This window comes from Molothrus ater, chromosome 3 (assembly GCF_012460135.2).
Source record: "Molothrus ater isolate BHLD 08-10-18 breed brown headed cowbird chromosome 3, BPBGC_Mater_1.1, whole genome shotgun sequence".
NCBI lineage: Eukaryota > Metazoa > Chordata > Aves > Passeriformes > Icteridae > Molothrus > Molothrus ater.
The window spans coordinates 71,506,711-71,528,296 of NC_050480.2; positions in this window are offsets into that span (position 1 = coordinate 71,506,711).

The following is a 21,586-nucleotide window of genomic DNA, read 5'->3' on the forward strand; positions in this document are numbered from 1 at the left end:
AACCTGGCTTCCTAAGAAATCAATGCCTATGCCTTCATGCTGTGTATGTGTGCAGGTATTAAATTGGGCTTACTGGACAATTTCAACTACACCTGTGTGGAAAGGAATCTCAATGACAGTAAGGCTGAGAGTAATCTCATGTAACTTTGGATGGCTGAAAGTGTGGATATGTCCCTTTGAACTAAATATCCCAGGCTCCCTTCACAGGCAGTGGAAGTGAATCATCACTGTGTATGGTGATCTATGTTATCTATTTTAGACATTTATTGGAGGAAGGGACAAATTTTACTGTAGAAAGAGGGATGCTGTAAACATGGCAAAAAACAAGCACTGAGGCTTCCTCCTAACATCTGTTTTCTGTGAGGGTTCTCCAAGGTTAATAAGAGCTGGGCTCATACTACATCACTTCAACTGGTGGCATTTTGTGGTTAAATCTGGATACAAAACCACTTTAATCATAGAGATAAGCAATTTCAATAATGAAACAACTCCCCTGTGATGTGGAAGAGGTGGTGTGGTCCAGGTGAAATACCAGAGGGGTGAATGTAGTGGTTCCAACTCTGCTGTGCAACATACTGGAGCAGGGTTGCAGGTGCTTTATGGTCTCTTCAGATCCCTGTCTCCTCCTGGAGCTGCAAAAATAGTCCCAAATCCCCACTCCAGGGATACACAGCCACTCAGAGTCTCTCTGGTTCCCAAGTCCTCCTCCAAAATTCTTTATGAGGGTGGAGAATATCTTTCTGTTAATATCTACTGAGGTTTTCTGATTTGCTGTCAGAAAATGGATATTATATTATATTATATTATTATATTATATTATATTATATTATATTATATTATATTATATTATATTATATTATATTATATTATGTTAGTGCTCATAACCTGCTTATTCTGACATGGTTGCCCTTCTTGCCTATCAACAGGTTGTTGCAAGGTTTGGCTGTTTCCTTGAATGCACTAAAGTTATAGAAATTCCCTTTTGTTCTGAGGTACAGGAGGTTGTTCAGCCCATTATATTATTTCATACACTTCTGTCTAAAAAAAAGTTTGGTTAAAGTTTGTCCATTCCTACCAAAACATAAATTTGGTTAAAGTCCTATCTTCACAGTTCTGCTGACTAGGTTTTACTCTTGCTATCTGCTACATGATGTCATGCTGATATTTTTCTCCCACTCCTGCACTCACCTGAACACCTTACTCTCTTGCAGCCCTGCTTGTTTCTCATCAGGCGTCATTACTCCAGGTGGTCAGGGAACTATTTGCCCAAGTAGGACAGCTTTAAAAGTAAGGCCTAACTGTTTTCTGTAGGATACTGGAGGAAAGAGAAAGAGCTATTTCCTTTATAAACATCTCTTGCAGCCATTTATACAAAAAAGCTGCCAACATGACTTTACAGGAAGATACAGAGGTACTCTTGTAAATGCTTTTAAATGGTCTTCAATCATACCTGAAACATCTTTTCTCAAAGACACTTGAATAAAGCTCATGACATTTTGACTCAAAAGCTTACATTATGATGTAGTAATAAAGGTGCACAGGAGCTCAGTTAAAATCTGTCTCACTGAAATCTATCAATGCAGTAGCTCTAAGGAAGATATGCGAGGAGTTATTTTCATTGGAATGACCCCAGAATACAACCTCTTCCTAAAGAGCTATTTGACATAATTTATTAATTATCTAGACTATGACGTGAGATGTGATAGATTGGTAGAACGGAAGAAACCTTAGGTGTTTCTATGGCAAAACTAACTGGCATTCTGAAAAATATGTTTTGCTCAGGCTGTTTGAAGAAGTTCTTTGGCCTGGGTGAATGACAGCTGGGGAAAGGATTTGCATTCCCTGATCATTCTTCAATTCTAGGCCTGTGCAGAATTGTATTAAGCCAATGATTACAATCAAAGCTAATGGCTTTTGGACTTTACATGATTATCTGTAAGAGTCAAGGAGGAATTTTTCCCTTGCTGCCAAGTTTTAATCCTTTTTCATTTTTTTTTTTCCCCTCATAAGTAACAGAAATAAGCAGCAGCTGGGTATTGGATAGGCCGCTGATTTGGTACAGAGAATTCTCACAGGTGTCTGAGTGGTTTATTTTCTCACACACTCGGAGTCATATTTGTTTTGAGATGTGTAGTTGAGAAGGAAATTTGTCCTAGATTATTCTGAAAGGGCCTTTTTGCTTTTCACTTTCTTTTTCACCTGCAGATATATCTTTTTAGTTGACACACCATCAGTTTTCTTCTTTCATGTGGACCTTGTCCACCTTGATCCCTACACTGTCATACCTCTCAGGTTGTTGGGCACTAAAACATTCATTACAATTAAACATGTAGACTATTGAGATAAAATATAAATTTCTCAGGGAGACCTGAAAACAGGTTAGGTGGCCTAATTGTTTCCTTTGGCTTTGTTTTCTGTGGAACCGTAGACGCTACAGAATGTCTGCACATTGGGAGGGGAGAAATTCAATCCATGCTCAGATTTAGCGGGGAACAATGGCTAATCAGATCTACTGATCTGCAGGAAAGCAATCCAAGTACTTCAGAATCTTGCTATTAAACCAGGCAGGGACTGAATTATACCAAATGTTGTAAATGAAGACATTTCTTTTGACTCAGTGAATTTTGGACGAGCTCCCAGGTCTTAAAACCCCACAGTGCTATTGCATTATCCTGATCTTTGAAAATAGGTAAAGTTTTTTAATGATGCCATTTTTGTTCCACATTGCAATTTCTGCTAGAGAACTAGTCTGGAAGAGAAAAATGATTAGAAAAGCTTCTTATTGATGTTACCTCTAGACCTTGTTTATTTCTACTGAGTCAAAATCCAACAATAGTGTGCTCTCAATAGTGTAGCAGGTTATTGTGTTTGGTGTTCCATTTCATTGAAGATATGCTAAAATCACTCTTTTTTTTCTAATGAAAATATTTTAACTACACATACTCAAAACATTACTGGAATAATTTTCCAAATGAATAAATTGTATCTTCTTCCTCATTGAACTTCAAATTTGAATTTGTATGTTTCTGCAATTTCCTGCCCTTTGTTTCAGTGACCCTCTTTCAACCTATCTTACTCACCATAATTATTTGCCTTATCTGCCAGTGAGAACTCATCTTCTTATTCTCAACTGTAATTACTTCATTGAGCATTAAAGTGAAAAGGCCATTTTCCTCTTGTTGTTCATCTTTTTCAGATGTCAAGTTATTTACAAAGCCTTTAAATTAGTAATGTTGTGATGAGAATTTTGGTAAATTATATGTGAAAGAATTAGGCCCATTACAATCTTGAATTCTCATTTGTCCTGAAACATTTTTTCTCTTCTTAGTTTTCTAGGCTTTGCAGGAAAGGTTTATTACTGTTTCAAAGTGTTCTGCCTATGATATTCTGCTTAATGATACCAGGAGATGTGACCCAGCCAATGGTACATTTTTCTGACAAGCTACTAGGATTTCGAGTGTTTTGATCTCTTTCTTTTTTAAAGACATGAAACTAAATTAATATGAATGTGGCTGTAACTTCTATCACTCTTAACAGGACTTAAATCTTTGATTCCCCCCAATAATAAACAAAAAATGGTTTCTTTGAAGATACTCTTCAGAGAACTGTATGAAATTTGCTCAGTTGTATCAATTTTATAAATTTACATTTATAAAATTGTAAGTAAGTAAGTAAGTAAGACTCAGTGAAAAAAGCTTGAATTTTGGTCTCATATCTGTTAATTTTGGATGCCTATTTCTGTCAGTCGGAAAGCTAAAAGGTTATGGAAAAATCTGTTTTCTGTTATTTTAGACACTGTGATTTTAGTCACTCGATTTATCCCTCTTAATTTTAAGCATGTTGTAGACATGTCTGTCTTATCTCTCTGACTGCTAAGGAGGAGCAGCTGACACCTCAGGTATGAACCTGATCTCAGGTGAGAGAAATTGCTCTCTGGAGAAATTGCTTTATGCTGACCACAAAGAGAGCCTACAGCAGGAAGTATCCCTCCTTCCCAACTCTGCTGTGTGCTTGCATCTAGGTGGAATGAGTTTGTGTACAATGTAGGAAAAATCCTTACATACCCTTTTATTTACTCTTTATCTAGGATTATGAGAAAGATCTTAGGAATTTTCTCTGGAAAACCTCATTGACTTGTAGGAATAGTTATGTCCAGAGCACTGAATAAGGTCCAAAAAGACAAGTTACATAAAAAAAAAAAAACAAAAAACTTTTACTTTTTTTAGCATATATGTATATATATATATGAAATTCATCTACAGGCAACTAAATGAAAATTACATGGTTCTGGTAATTTCAGTTATTGTTCAGCGCCACAAGAGATTTTTAACAGAGTCTTTACCCATAGGTTGAACCTTAAATTATGGATCTTAGAGTGTTAAAAGACACTTGGTATAGAATAAAAGACACATGCAAGAATTGGGTACACTCACTAAATTTTGTTAAATCAAATGTGGTAATATTGGGTTTTGGTGCTTAAGATACTTCCGATCTGTTTTTGACATTTCTTTGATGACCAAAGAAGTTCTTGCCATCATCAGATTTTCTAACCTGGCAGTGAAAGGCTCCCAGCTACACCTCAAGAAAAACGTAATTAAATGGCATGAGGGCAACTGTTTTTTTCTAAAATAAAACCATAAAATCACAGAATACTTTTGACAGTAAAAGATTTAAATAATTGTGCCCAAAGATCTTCGTAGTTCAGAAGCAGAGCTGTAGCTCTGCTTTGTAGTGAGCTTAGGAACTGTCCTGCAGTAGTCCCTATTTCCATTCTTCACTTCTACAGGGCTGGGAAAGTCCAGTCTCTTAAAAATGCACACTACCTCAGAAAAGGGCATTTTCTTCCTCTAATCATACTGTAGTATTCATTTGTTAGGTTATGTAACTGCAGAACTGCATTTTAGAGCTTTAGTCAAAAGCACAGAATCACTTAGATTAAGTAAAGACAATGATTTTGAAAGCTCTTTGTAATTCCCTAAAGACAAAAGAGCATGGACATTAAGGATGAGACCTACCCAATGGAAAGTCTTTACCAAACTTCAGCAGATTTACCAATACTCTGTGGTCTGAGTTTTCATACCGCATCTTGTGATGCAAGGTCAGACTAAATGTGTACCTCAACAAACACACACACGAATTTTAATGTAGCACCTGCCCCATCGAGGGATGATCTTCAGAGGAATGTGCTAAGCTGCTGCCACTTTTTAGCATTTTCACGATTTTCATTCCATCTGTCCCCCTGCTGTTTTTTTCACTGCAGTATCCACTCAGCAACATTTCCTGGAGCAATGTTTTTCTGACGTTTCAATGTTCCATCACAGTCACAAGCACACATCGAGATGTGTCGAACTAGCAAAAAATCATCAGGCAGCACAGCTGCTGGATTTTCCTGATACGCCTGGAATGTTGCAGAGTAACAAGAGACTTGGAAAGTTGCTTCCATAAATCAGCTTTTGCAACTAAGGCACGTGGTTTTGGGATTCTTTTTTCCTTGATTCTTTACTTTGCAGCTCGCTGTGCTGTGCAATCACTTGCTCCAAGGAAATCAATTAGTGCAATCAGCTTGGACTTTCTTTGTTCTGATGATGGATGGGTTTTTTTGAAACTGAGAATTAAACACATGGAAAGAGTGGCCTGTTTTATACGAGAACTATGGCGAATCAAATGTTTTTCCATTGTAATTTAAACATAAAATTTTGAAACAAACTGTAATCATAATTCTTTTATCTTTTGAACCAAAAAATATCCAAATATGGTGATTTGGACAAGTGACTGATAAAATAGATACCTTTTTTTTTGGCAAAAGTTCATAGTATTTTCAAATTCATAAAGAAAGACTATACAATGTTTCCTGATTGAAACAATAGAGGCTCCTAAGCATGTCCTTACAGTTGCATAAATGCATAGCCATGCTGAACAGAGTACAAAGTTCCATACTTAATAATAAACTTCAAATACCGAGTTTGAAAATCCAGTCTTAAACTTAAAAAATTATTAGGATTTCGCTCTTTTTCAATGGCAACTTTTTGTGTTAAATTAACATAATTTGATCTTGAAGGCACTGTGTTCAAGTGAAAAGGTTTAACCTCTACATAGTACTGATTTCAAACCATGTAATAAATGTTTAAGAGGAAATAGTAAGCTTTTATTCCAGAAGTAGAAAATTGGCTCGTCTGTGGTATTGGCTTGGAATTGACACTTGAGATTTTTAATCTACAGCTCACAGCTTGTTTAATTTATACATTAGTGTAATGTTTGAGTGCCTTGCCACCACCAAGGGTTGGTAACTTTATACCTATATTCAGAAAGGGAAAAAAAGAACATTCTCACACTTACAGACTGATTGCTTTCATCATATTTAATTACTTGCCTTAGCACTTGCATAAAGAATTGTATCTGGTTGTTTAACTGGTTGGGTAGCTTACACCAACAGTGAGAAAGGACTGCAAAAAGAGAAGGTGCAGCAGCTGCTTGAAATGGAAATATTTAATTCTCTTGTGATAATAAAATAAAGCTCAGCATGTTATTAATTTTTTGAAAAAAGCAGAGTATTCTCTTCTGGAATACTTGTGCCATCTGCTTGGGAGTCCCTGTGCTGCTTTCAGGCTGTATTCTGAAGAAGAGACTGAAAAGTTTAAGTGGTCAGGTGTTTGAAGGGAGAGATATTGTACGAGAATAATTTGTACCTTTTGAACATACAAGCTTTTATTACATACATCCATGTCTGTTTATGATACAGAGTAATGTGACATTTCCTCAATAACCTGAAATACCCGTGGCTGAAGTCCATTTTATGTATGTGGATTGTATGTACATGGACATACATACACAGACATAGTCAAAAGCCTTACTGTTATTGCAAATAATAAAATCAATTTAAATGTTAAAATGGTGTAATATCCTAATCAAAATTAATCTTTTCTATTTTTCTTTAAATAGTTCAAAAGAGTGAAGAATTCTCTTCCTCATTTCCCCCATGGAGACAGAGTGAAAATCCTCTTGAGCCGTCAGTGAAAGAAATGAGCTTTCTCAGGAATTTGAAATCCTTTTCTGGCCTCTCTTTGGCTGAATCTGGGCTACAAAACATAATGGGGCATTAAGACATGAGAACTGCCAGTCAGGACGTCCTTGCCATATATTCCCTGGAGTGCAAAGGAATACTGGGTGCAATGTTTTATTTTATATCAGGTTATCTAGAGTGGCACTGAAACTTTTGAGTACAGAAGTATTAACCTCATCTAGATGTGGCCTCAGCTGCAGCTATTAATTCGGTTAAGTCAGAAGTAACTTAAGCTTGTTACAATATGATACTTTCAGAAATGTTGAAATTAGCTTGATGATTGGTAGAAAGACCTCATAACAGAAAACAAAATGTAACTGAAGCTGGTCTGGAGAACATATTATGCCTCTATCTATGTAAATTGTTCCTTTATGTCAATATTACAGCATTTTGGTGGAGACTTCTGTGGAATCTTCCACTGCTGCTGCGTATGATTTACTTTTTTTTTACATGCATGAAAATAGTGTTGCTCAAGGGCAGGAAATTTGGTATCATTTTATAAACAAGCATTATAAACACAGAAAAAAGGGATAGGTCATTTTATACCAAATTTAGCTGCTCATTTAGGGAGATAAAAAAAGAGTAAGTGCTTATCCATTAAAATCCTACTCTGTTGTCTCAATCATTTGGGAGAAAGAAGTACAAGAAAACCATTGACTTTGCTGTTTCCTTTGGGAGAAGCACAGATGTGGAAGAACAATTTTTAACACCTAAGTGAGGCAGCTTATGAGCTGTGTCTAAGTTCTTTCAAAGCCTTCCAAAATACGGAGTACATTTCAACCCAATTCACATAATAACTCAGGCTACGATTCAACATAGCTTTTAAAAATGTAAGTAGTTCCTCATCTGTTTAAATTATATTTGTGCTATTCACTGTATTTCTCTGGGGTCTTATTTCAGGTTTCACTTGTCTCATAATTCTTATATATATATATATATATTTATAAAAATGATGAGTTTTATTTCAGCACATTACAACTTTCTGTGTGGAAGCTTTGTTTTTGAAAGATGTAATGGCAAAAGGCAATGACAGCATAAGATTTTTCTCACCTTTCTCTACCACCTGGATTTGTCTTTGGTTTGGAAGGGCTGCCATTCATTCAGGAGACTGATATGGTCTGATACAGTCTCAGGGCTTGTTGGATTTTGCCCTGTTTACTGAGGTTGTGGAATGTTAGCAAACAATGCCATTTTTTCCATGGTGCTTTTGAGAGCTGCGTGTTCCCACTAGGAAAAGAAAGCTCTGAAATGCATCAGGGTGTCAAAAAAGCCAACTTTGTTCTTATTCTTGCATGTGGTCTTAACTTCAGAGTCTCTGGTAGTCTCAAAGATGTTAATTTTTTATGTACAGATTTTTAGCCTGCTTTCTGTTCTGCTGTAGGAATTGTGACAGATGTAAATCATTGTAGAGAGAGATTGTAAATCTGAAATATTCCCAAACTGTTGATACCATTCCCCCCTGCCCTTCAACTAGGGTTTGACTGCAACAAAATGTAGCAAAAAGTGATTCTGCATAAAAATTAGAATCTCTGCATACTTTTAGGATAAAAAGGTAAGTAGACCCAGTCTTTTCCAGGTACACGCTGGGCACTCATTGCCTTGTTTTAGAGCTGTGCCCTTCCCAAAAGTCTGAGAGTCAAGCACAATGCAAAGAACACAATCAAACCCATAGCCACCATCACCATTTCAATAAGAAAGCAGACAAGGATTCAGATTTCAAACCCTTCCCTTCATAAAACCAAGCTATTAGCACTTTATCCAGCATGGTAAGAAAACCCCCAAGAAGCTGGTAGGTCACTGCAGTATACATTTGCTGCAGAGAGGGTTGAAGATGAACATTTCACAGGGCTGGCATTATGGAAATATCAGAGGCTGCTGGAATGTGTTTGGAGGCAAAACCATCTGACTTTCATACCCAAGCAATCAGGCAGCACTGAACTATTTTTGTGGAAATAAAATATTATCCATTTATGAATTCCAGATGGGAAGGGACAGCTGTCGAGCTTGTGACATCATTCCCCTTGACACTGGAGGATGGAAAGGAAAAACTGGGAGTCACATGTAAAGTATGTCAACAGTGATGACAGAACTGGGCAAAAGAATGTGGGGATGTTGGGAAAAGCTATTGGCATAATGGCTAAGACAAATAAGGTCAAGTGCACAGTAAAATGAAGAGTCTAAGAAGTTAGTTTGCAGAATATTATCTGTCATACTTTGTGTTCTAAACAGAGAAACCAAACAACAAGGTTATTAGGACATTTTATGTAACAAGGAAATTATTTATGATTTTTGTTATTTTCAAAAATGCAAAAATCACTATTCTCCTGTTTCTATAAATTTTGAGAACCTCATCAAGCCTTTTTTAGATTATTTTCAAATTCCTCAATATCTAGTTAATTTCTTGATTTTTTTTGCGGTTAATTTGTGTTTGCAGGGTTTTTTTTGTTGATTGTGTATGTGTGGTTTCTTTTCTTTTTTAAAATATGTTAAAGAAAAGAAAGTCTTTGGACTGAAGAAAGCAATACATTTTTGAAGGCACAAGGGGACTGTGGAAACTTGTTTGCTCTTAATAGTAAGAGGTAAAAGACAGTCAAAGGATTTGGACCTGAGATAGACTGTTACATTAAAAATGCAGTAGAATTTTATGTGTCATCCTTACCCAATGGTAAAATATTCTGAAGATCCTGGACATAGTGAAATGTAGGAAAGATTAATATTTCTTGCAATTCAATTATGAGAACATGAATAATGTTCTAATTGCTGAGGATTTTCTCTGAATAGCAAGAAATCTTGGATAACTTGTCATTTTGTAGTTGTATTTCAATATCTAGTTCCCAAAGACAAGACTGGTGCAAGCGATGATTCAACGGAAACTGCATTTCTATGGAATAAGAAATGAAAGAAAGATAGGGAGAAGAGAAAACTTGGAGAAGATTGCTTTGCTGAATGCATTTTGACTTTGTCACTAAACTTCTGTGAGTGGCAGACCTTAAGAGATAAAACAGTGTATGAAGGTACCATCTGCAGGAACCGGGAGGTTGGCGGGTGTCTCTTATTGAGCTACAGGCATCAAAAGTGAGGCTGACAGCCCTAGATGCTGAATTTTAAGGAATACTTTTCTCCTGCAGGCACAGACAAATGGTCTCTTGCAAATGCTGTGTTGCATGAAGGCACCTCAGAATGTCAGGCAAATCCTTGAGTTTCTTTCTTTTCTCCTGTCTCACTATCTTCCTATCAGGCTTTGGTTAACCCTCTCCACAGCTCACATGCTACAGTTTTTTACCCTGGAATTGGCTTGGATTTCTTAAGGTATTATAATGCTATTAGAGAAGCTGTCAGAAAGGTGGTGTGACAAGTCTGTGTTTCATTTTCAGTTTAGGGCCACTCCAAAACACAAACAAGAATTTTTGTCTTTTTAACAAATATTTCAAGGAATAAACACTGTGTCTATTACATACAAAACCTGAATATAGGGTACACATTTTTAGGTACTTTCAGATAGATTAGTAAATAATTTCTTGCTAAATACACATAGGTTTTGTAAACAGCCAACAATATCATTTAAAAACACAAAGTAGTGCTTGCTTATGCCCACATTAATTTGTAAAGTTTACCAGAACTCTTCTGTCAAACACATAATATTTCCTTCAGCTGGGGTACTTGCAGGTTTCAGACCATATAATTTCTTATAGAGGCACTAGTTTTATCCAATCATCAACCCCATCTCACAAACTCGGTAAATCTGTTGGTAAACCTCCTTGATCAACTTGCCACAGACCTCTCTGTTCTGTCCATGACCCTGAACAACAGTGTAGCTCTGCACAGAAATTCTCACCCACTTTTCTTCTGCCGTAAGCCTGCCTACCACATGCCACCATGTGCTGGGTCTCATCTCAGGGTGATGATGGATGGTTCCAGGCACAACTATGCTGAACTGTTTGTAATACACTGTCAAGATGGTTGTACTGTTGGTATTGTTGGTGCCCCAGCTTAGCTCACCATATAGATGCCGCCTTCTGGAAGTAAATTGTGCCAAGCTCTCATCAAGCCACAGCACAAGCAATTTGCTGACAAGCCATAGTGGTGTCAAAAGTTGCTGATGACAAGTCATTTTAAGTAGTAGCATGATATGTAAATATATTGGCTGGTAAATTGGTGTTATTGCCACGTGAGGCATCTAGAACAGTACGAGAACATACAGGAGGGAAGATAATTACCGTAATCAGAAGAGGAATGATTCTTTCCTCCTTTAGGAATGATTTAATATTGGTGGTGCTGTGCACTAATTATCCTCTGTCGCCAGGATGCTGTGGTCCTGCTGTAATAACCATGTTTCTTCTACATGTGCCCCAGCTGACTCAAGGTCATCTGACCCTGCCTGTTTGTCTGGTTTGACACTGGTATGGAGAGCACTGCTGAGAGTTGCCTGTTTTGCATTTCACAATTTGTTTGCAGGACAATGAGGGATTCAGAGATCTCATGTTAAAACCCCCTTCACAAACTATCCAAGGATGCACACCAATTTCTTTGTCATATCCTGGCCCTGTGCTGGTAAGGAACTATCATATGTAAATATAAAACATTGTATGTAAATACAAAACAACAAATGTAAATAAAACATCATCTGTAAATGTGAAACAACATATATAAATGCTAAACATCACACTTTTCCCTACATTTGCAGATTTATGCTTCAGCTACTACTTCTGCCCAAGGATAGGAGAACAGATTTTGGTACCCCTGAATTCAGCTTAAAGGTGGAGCTGGGCTGTTCACCTGCTTCCACAGTCAACTCACAACCTACTGCACTACTCGTCATATCCCAGAGGCAAATCTCCTCTCCAGCCTGTATTCTCCTTATAATATCTCCCACATATATGACACTTTCCTCTAAGAATCTGTTTTTCTTGGGATGTAAATGTTATGACAGTTTGATATTTTTACCTGCCAGGACTACTGCAAAGGATAAGAAGGACTGATATAGTTCTTCCTGTCATACATTGAACTCCTAAAACAGATACAAACTACTAGGAACAATAATACTTTTCTGTTGCTGTTTATGAAAACTATTTAATAACAGCACCTGCAAGCAAAATATGTTGAATATTGAGGCAGGTTATCCAGGTTATGGGTAAGCCCTGAAATCTAGGGGTGTATGTAAGAGCACTCCAGGGACTACTTGCTGCATGAGGAGACCAATAACCAAGAGAGAGTCTGAACAGGAAGGGCAGCTACTCTAAGAGGACCCAGACCTCATTATTTGTAAATCACAGTTAAGAAAACAGTTTCATAGAGTACCTGCTTGTTTCCTCGGACCATCTGGAATCCCTCAGAACCTGCTGAGATTAAATATATCCCCTTTAGACAGTGATGTGTGTCAGGTTTCCTGCAGTAATTGATAGAGAACACAAATACAGTTCTGGTTTAGCTGTTAAAAGCATCCTGGCTAAAACATTCCTGTGAGAATGGGACCGTTCAGCCATTTGGGCACAGTGGGAAAAAGGCATTAGGTGTGTTCTTGTCTGTCTGGAACCATGGGCATGGTGACCTCTTTAGTGTTATTTATCCTGCCATTGTCCCCTGTCATGATATGCCTAGATGTAGGTGTTAAAACAGTTTTCCTTTCTTTTTCTTTCCTTCTCCCCATCTTTTGAGAGAGAAGGTGTTACCACCCCTGAGACACCTAATTTCTGAGGCAGGAGTTTTACTTCCTCCTCACCTTCCTCAGATTGCTCTTGATGACTTTTTATAGGCCTCCTTCAGATTTTTTAACCTCAGTCTTGCACAGTTTTCTAGTCTTCCTATAATTTGTCAGGCAGCAATATACATCTGTGGGTGTAGGTTTTAGAAATATTGCAGATATGCTCGCTGCATTTCTGTCCACAGAGATAAATACACAGGCATCCTCTGGGGACCAGGTCTTTGGTAGGGTGGTGCCATTGTGTTGCAAATGTGAAATGCTCTCAAAGTGCAAATGTGGAAGATCTTTGTTCCGTTTGACTGTTGGAAATTCTGAGGGTCTCTGTGAATAAAGGGAAATTTGGCTTGAGCTGCAGGGGTGATTCACAGCTTTTTAGACAGAGAAGCTTCTGGGTGACAACTTGGCTGCATGAGGGAGTACTCTGGAGGGCACTGTGAGGGCTGGGTGCCTCAGAGGTATTGCTCCCTGGCTGGAGAGAGCACTCCCTCTCAAGCCACATTGACAGGCATTCCAAGGAAAATACAGCACGGGCAACAGAAAATAAAACAAAGAAATGTAGATTATTTCAACTGGTATCCTCATAGAAAGCTTTTTATCTGTGACTGCTTTGTGGCTACCATGAAGGTTGGCAGTAAGTGTTCCCTTGACAGCTACAGCCCTGGAAAGCAATATCAGCTCTGGGTTTGCAGAAACCTGACAAGGAGCCACATGATATGAAAATAAAAACTGTCAACAGCTGTTTAAAGTGAATGTATATACCCTGTTTTGCCTCTTGATTTTCCTGCTCTTGATTGCAGATTGCTGTTTAATCCTAGAAGATTTTTCATCTTGTTCCTGGACTGATGCAGACATTGGTTTCTTTGTTCCTGACATTATATCTGACTCACACCAGGTCCCTTGCTTTTTTCTACCTTCAGGACCATAACACTTGCTGTGAGTGACCAAACAGTATATATTGAGAACAAAGGCCTTCTGATAGTTTAGAAAACATTTTTCTGTTGCAAAAGTCATATGAGTGTAGGAGAATAGAATACAAGTAAACAAAGGAAGTATAGAATGTAATCTTACCCCCTAAAAGAGTTGCAGCTGAGCTAATTATTAATGATCAGGAGCAGGCCTGATGTTAACAGGCCACAGCTGTAGCCAATCAGAAGAGTGTTATAAAAGAGTGGATTGGTTGGCTGAGGGGAACTGGAGTCGGTCACTGTGAGGAAGAGGCAGTGTCTGGAGGAGCTGCCTACAAGAAACATCAAGGAGATATGAAACTCTAGTAATATGGAACTTTTACAATGTAATGACAATAGAACTCTTGCACTATAATGACAGCATATGAGTTCTGTGGTTCAAATCTTCCAGGGTCTAATGACCCTACAGAGGCATCCAAGCCTCACAGCTACCCCTGCCCCCACCCCAGTCTGCTTAAAATGTGTCTATCAATTAAAATTTCCCATGTAACTTCAATAAAAAAATTCCTAACAACCTGCTGAGTACATCTAATAACTACTGCACTTTATATCTAGTTCTTTATACTTGAGTTGCACTGTACTCTGTAGATATTGGTAGGGTATTATTTGCAAAATACGTGATTTCCTGCCAGTGCATAGTTTCCTCTTTTAGACTAATCAAAGTCAAATATATCAGAATAGATACCAGGGTTTCACAAAAGAAGACCTGGTGAGATATGTACAGGCAGTTAAACACAAAGGGACCAAAAAACCCAAATGTTCTTATATTAATTTTTAAAAAAACTTAATAATTTGAAATAGCTTTTTTCCTGCTGTAGGTTTACTAAAGTTAGATTGTGGAAAGCAATGAAAATAAAGTCCTAGCTCCCTAAGCATTCTTATTTTGCTTTGGCTTCATATCTCACACTAATATAACTTTCACAGAATCTGTGTCTCTTTGGGCACAACTTGCTCACTAAAACAATGAATTCTCCTTGAGTGCAAGATTTGCATAGCATTTTCATGGTCAATTGCTTTTGGTATTATTAGAACAAAGATGTCTTAGCAGTGCAGGGTATTAGTAGTCACTGAAAAATGCAATGCTTTTCCTTGTCATTGTGCTTTTCCTACCCATTTTGTCTAGAACTAAAGAGGAAAGAAGCAACTGAGTTATGTTCTAGTTCATTCCCTCAGTTCCTCCTCTTTTGAGAAAGATGGGGAATAAATACATAAGGAAAGGGAATGGTGAAAGGTGGTGCTAAACTGGTGACAGGAAGCATTTGTAACACAGGGCCTACAGTACAGTAGAAAATTCATCCTTAGCAGTACTGGGTGGACTCAGCTGGGAATACAGGTTAGGAGAAGGTGAAGGAAGGATGCTTGCTCTTTAAGGTCTGCCCAGGAAAATAGTTTATTTTTGTGGTTACAGACTTTCTGGTAATGTGCTCCAAAGTGCTTTGATCTTGATCAAACCCCCGTAGAAAGGCTCAAGGATCACCACCCTGTCTGCATCATCACACATTATTTTTATGATGAATACCATATGGCATATTAGAAAAACAGAAAAGCTTTTTAAAATGTGTTATTAGGTAGCATGGGCTGAGATGAGTTGGCTGGAGTTAGAATAAAAGCATTTCTTGCCAGAAATATGTGATATAAAGGGGAGGAGTGGAAAACCCAGGGAGGCTTAATAACAAAGAGGGCAGTCACTCTAGACAAGCCATTGATTCTTCATTTGTTTTGCACTACATCAAGACACTTATACTAGTGTATTAAAAGAAGAGACAGGAGTTTTTCTACAATCTGAGTCAGAGTTGCTGTAAATGCAGGGCTCTGAGATTCTGTATTTCAGCTGAAAGACTCCAGCACTGGCAGACAGTATACTGTTGATAGGGTAACAGTATATTTTATATTTATATACGTGTTTTAACACTTGCAGTCTCTTGTATCTGACAATTTCTATTACTACCCACAGATATTTACCTTATACCTAAACCCTTACATCTTTCATTTGTTTCCCTATGAAACATGTCAACCAGGGTCAAGGTGCCTTGTCCTCACAAAGTCTTTGGATAAGCGTGGAATTCATGTTCCCCAAAGGACATGCTTAAGCAGGAAGGCAGCAGCATGAGGCTGCCTTCTGAACCCCAAAAGACAGACTGAGATTGTCACCTCAGAACAATGAAGTATCAGACTGCACCTGAGGCTGGAGGCAGCGAGCACAGGTCTGTGAACTAGAGGTGAGGTGTCTCCTGTGTGAGGTCCAGATGCCCAGGAAGCCAAGGACTGGAAGCTGCTGTTCTAAGAGCTTCCACTGGTTTCATGTGATTGACCACATGATAGTCCTTTGGTTATCATCCTTTTATCATGGGGCTGTTCTGGATACTGTGATTAGTTAATTACTTGATTTAAAATCTAAAGCATTCAGCACTCAGAGTGAATAATTACTGACTTTTCTAGTTCTGGCCCCACACTAGGCCACATAACTTTGGATTTTGCATTTTTATGTTTCTAAACGAATACTTTCTTCTCTGTGAGATGCATTTTCTCTGGCTAAGTCAGATCCCAGTATCCCTTGCTGAATAGCTTGCTTAGTCATATTTGCAACTAAGCAGTTTTTCAGACTGTGTGAGTGCCTTTCACCTAGTTATTAGTTATAGCACATTTATATCACATTGAAGGCAACTAGACTTCTTGCTTTTCTGACCTTCATAGTATTACCTTGCCTGCACACAAGGATATAGGCTGCCCAATCCATTAAAATGTGATGGGATTAAGAAGCATGACTTTTTTAGACTCTTTTGAAAATTCAGGCCATAACTAAGTCATAAGCTGTGTATAACTGTGAGCATTGCTTTCAGATGTAGCAGCCTGAATATTTTTTGTCTGCACTGTTATAAAAGTGGGCTTATCTTTCAAAGACATTGAGCTCTACCTAGCCCCACACAGAAGTTAATTAAAATCTTGACCTATAATGACAAAAACAATCACAACAGTAATCATCATCATTGTCATCATCATGATTTTTGTGCTTTTATTTCATCCTGGATTGCTCTAACAATCATATAAACACACAAAAAAGATAGATCTCTCCCCAAACATAATGTCAGTAGCCTCTACAGATGTCAGCTTGCCTGTGTGAATCTGAAAACATGTTACTTATGTATAAAGTTTAAAAAATGTAATTTTGAGCATTGAAATTAAAACCAATTTCTGTAGTGCTACTGAGAAAATGTGTAAAAAGCATTACCCAGGTCTCCTCGAGAAAGAAACCTGAACCAAAAGAAATTTGTATGCAGAGTATTGATAGGCCCCTTGTTATTATTAATGTAAACTTCTTTGATATTAATGTACTGCACATAGCTCATTTTCCTTGTCCATTACTCAGGCCAGTTATCACAAATGCATAAAATGTAAACATGATGTATTATATTTTGGTTTGGATGAACAGTGAGGGTTTTTGTCCTATTCAATTTCTCTAATGCAATACCTCTATTGAGGTTGATTTGGCCAGCCACCTCTGATCCTGCAAGATTGAAAATGAGTGGATGTCTGTACTAACAGCACAGGTGTTTATAACATGCTGATACTGGGATGTATTTGAGCCACAGATAGAACCAAATTATTGATTACATCACAAAAAATTCCTGAGACCAAATTATTGGGCTGGATTGGCATAATCCATAGAAGTTAGACCTGGAACTAGGTTTCAAGAAACCTCAATGTATAAAGTAGTTTCAGTGCTGGGTTTCAACTTCATATCAGTTTCTTAAATTCAGCTTTTGGTATAAGCCAGAATATGCATCCAAAGCCCTGGTTTTGGGCAGGACCCTCTCCACACTACAGGATATAGGGTTGCGTGTTTTTCTACCTGCCAAAATAATACCCTTACTCCGTGAATTTTAGGTCTGCCAAAGGGAGACCTATCATCAGGGCTATATGGTGCACTAATGCTCAATTAGGAGTAGGGAAGACAAAGTTTCACTTACTTTCTTCTTAGTTCAGAAAAGATTCCTACCCTCTTGTGCACCCCTAAACATTGTGCAGCTTTGCACTATCCTGAAAGTGCATGCTTGCTTTGCAGACTCACTTAAGCCCTCTACTAACTTCGGGAATGATTTTTTCATCCTATAATTAAAATACCAGATTTTGCCTTTTGCTTGCATCTCATCTCCAACTGAATGAGAGGCAGATTTATGGATTTAGAAAGCCAAGTGTTCCAGGTGATGGCTTTTCCTGAAGATCTGGAGAATTGCTGATGCACACCAGTGACTGTACTTAAAGCATGCAAGTCATGTAAGGAGAACACTGGTGTAGGAAGCTTTCTATAACATACATTTAATGTTATGCTCCGAAGGGCAGTGGGATACTTTGGGTTTGGACACCAAGTAGGTGTCTTAAATTTGGTTCTCAATATTCATCTGTGGCATCTTCCTGCCCAGAAAAGCTACAAAGATGTTACAGACTATGATATTATGAAGAGATCTTGTATGCAATGTCACATTATATGTTTCAGTTATATGGGAAACTCTCAGACATTGCTACTAATGTTAAATGTCCTACCAAATTTGCCTTATGCCACCAGAGGTTCTACTTAAATCATTGTTTACATTTAGAGAAAAAGATATTGATATGAGATAGCCAATAAGAACTTATCTGTTTGGAAAAAAGTAAAGTTATTAAGGCCTGTATAATTATTAAAATAATCACAAACTGCATGTTAATGAATAAGCATCATATGTACATGCTTCTCTGTATCTCTACCTCTGAGTATTCATTAGAAGATTAACTGCTGTAAGCAAAAGAGTAGATTTATTTGGTTTAATTGTTTAACACAGAATATCAAATAGTCTCTGTGCAGTCTGCTGGAATTGAGACCATGGAGTCCATTGACTCAAACTGGGACAGAAATTCAACTATTATTCTTAGCATTTCTCTCGCACTCTTTTTTTTAATGGATATAAATTGGTCACTTCTGATATGAGTTGGCACAGAGGGTCTTTCTTGGTTAAAATGTAAATTTTAGTGAGTGGAATAATAATAGAAATGAGACCTTTGTCTCTTGAAATTAAAGTGCTGGTAAAGCTGAAGCTGCCAGCTTTGTATATTACAGCCTGAGGAGATAATATATTGAATCATTCATTTCCTTTTCCTATTCTTTTTGCTCTCTTCAAAAGCATATTCTGTTTCAAGTAATTTCAGTCCACTAATGAATATAACACTGACAGACTCACCGTCATACAAGATCTGCTTTGGGATATACTTTATCGTGTTTTGTTTCTAAGCTGTCAGAGTACTTAGAAAAATGGAAAAAGTAACTTACCATGTGGTGAGCTTATGCTGCTTCTTGATGGTTTTAAACCACTGGGCCTTTGTGTGATGAGAAGCCCACTTATGTGTGACTAAATGACTCTAATTTTGGCTTCTATCCCTTATTACCTGAAGAAAGCAGCTTTCTATTGCTAAGCCTGCACAAGAAGAATTAGTTAGATTTATTGTTCAAATTATTTTTGCTGTGATAGAGGGCTGTCTTGGCTCCAATACTCTATTTTCATTAATAAGTAGTGAATAAGTAGTGAAGTAGAAAGCATCTTTGTTAAATTTTTCAGATGGCATTCTACTGTTGGTATGCTAAAGAACAGGCTTGCAAATGAAAATGGTACTGCCAAACCTGGACACAGCACAGAAAAATGGATCTTGTTGAAAAAATGCAAACTGCTGCACACAGGAAGAAATTAGTTGCACAAAGGCAAGTGTGTTCTGACTGGAAAGAAGTGCTGTTTTAGGAGCAGATCTGTGTAACATGGAAAGGGATGGAGGGCTTAAGGTGCATGTTAATATTACTTTAATATAATTGCATGTTCTGAAAATATGTGCAAGATGAATCAGCTCAGAAACCTGATTCTTTGACCCTACTGGAGCCCATTAAACTTTAGACAAGAGACTTTGTCCAGTTTGCACACTGCAGCTCAAAACAAGAGTTGAGTCAACTGAGCACCTTACAGGAGTGATTGGAAGCCTGTGGACATGACCCAGGAAGAATCAGGGGATGAATATATTGGGGTTTGCCTTAAAATGCTGCGTTGTGTTTGAGTGTCAAGGGTTTGGTTGGGGTGGGGACAAAAGGGGTGGCTTCTGTGAGGAGCTTCTGTCCCCTGCTGAGGCACTTCCACAGGAATGTTCCAAAGTGAGGGGAGGGGATTGTGGCATGCCGGGGGATTTCCTGAGCTCCAGAAACTCCAGGTGAACCTCTAAGAACTCCCAGGAGCTGGTAGCTCTTGAGGCAGCAGCTGTCAAGATGTGTGCAGGGCCAGGGGTGAGGGTGGTCACCCCCCACTACCGCAGAGGACAACCCTGGGGAGCATGTGGAGAGATCCCAGGGCAGAGGGTGGAAGCAGGAGATCTGTAAAGTCTCTTCCAACTGAAACTGTTCTGTGATTCTCTGATCTTAAAACAAAAACTGTCAGCTAATGGGCACTGTGAAGAAAGATTCATTGGAGAAGTCAGTGTAATTGGGAGTTTTCTTAAGATATGTGGATAAGAACCAGTTTATTGTATATTCTACAGCTGTACAAGATGTAATCCACTTTAGTGGATTGTGCTTGCCCAAGCAAAAGAAAGAACAATACTGGAAGCTGTCATTAATTTGCACATGTGTTAGAGATTTCTAGTGCTATCTCTCTGTATTGAGAAAAACAGATGTGCTGTATTGACTTGATTGCTAAATGGACTTAACATTGCTCTTAGAAACTGAGTGCCACTGATGAGGAAAGCAGACAAAACAATGACTTTCAAAGTAAATTATTATATAATAATCCACATATCTTAACTTTAATAAATGTCTAATAGATGCTGAACTCCAGGAGATGTTGATAAGGGTGTGAGGGTCTACAGGTGTTTTGCAATATTTGATCTGCACAGGGTAGATGACTATGTTTTTTTAGAGTGAGGAAAATGTACAGGGGAACATAGTTCACTTATCACAGGTAAGAGCATGAATTGGGAATGATCCCTGCACTGATTTGGAAGAAAGCTTGACAGGCTCTGGATTAAAATTTTCCTTAGGTTTAAAAAAGGTGAATGCTATTGTTTGACTTGTGAGAATTTTTGTTCATTTCAGAGCATGATTGCATACAAAGATGTGTCCCATTTTGATTCATACTTGTCACATGATCTGTTCCTATAAAAACACTTCCAATTTTTATGCCCAGCTGATGTGAAATAGCAGCCATGAGGAGATTTAGAAAGCAATCTCTGAAAATTCAGCCAACTAGGTTTGCCCTAGAGTGTTATTGAGAGTAATATGAGAACACCATGAAAAGTTACAGCCTTATAAAATATAGTGGACTTTACCTTATTCCATATTTATGAGCTGCAGTGTTGATACAGCACCGTTACAAAGTTGAAATGGTACAAACATTCTTAGGGTTTGACCCTGTCTACAGTGGCTCAATATTCTACTAGTGATTTTAATCATGTACCTGTGCATGTCCAAGATTGGATCTTTAATTTGTGTTTTATGTTGTTAGCCAGTGGTTAAAAGGAAAGATGCATGTGAAAGGGAGGAATTTAGCAGGTACAGTGTTAGTCTAAAGTTGTAGTGCACTGGAAAGTTTGAGGAAAATTGTTTCAGCTATTTTTGAGTTAGCCAAGTGTTTTTCAGCTGTTAAGAAAATTGTTTCAGCTATTTCGTGCTTGGGTAACTCGGTCTTGTTTAAAAACATCAGACCTGGTGCTCATGTAGCCTTGAAGTAGAAATGGGTATTCTGCATTGTGAGAAGGAATATTAGAAATATTTGAGGGAATAATCATAAAACATTCAAGGAGAAGGTGCAGCAACATCTGCTCCCTCCAAGATTTCCCTATCTGAAGGTTGCCTAT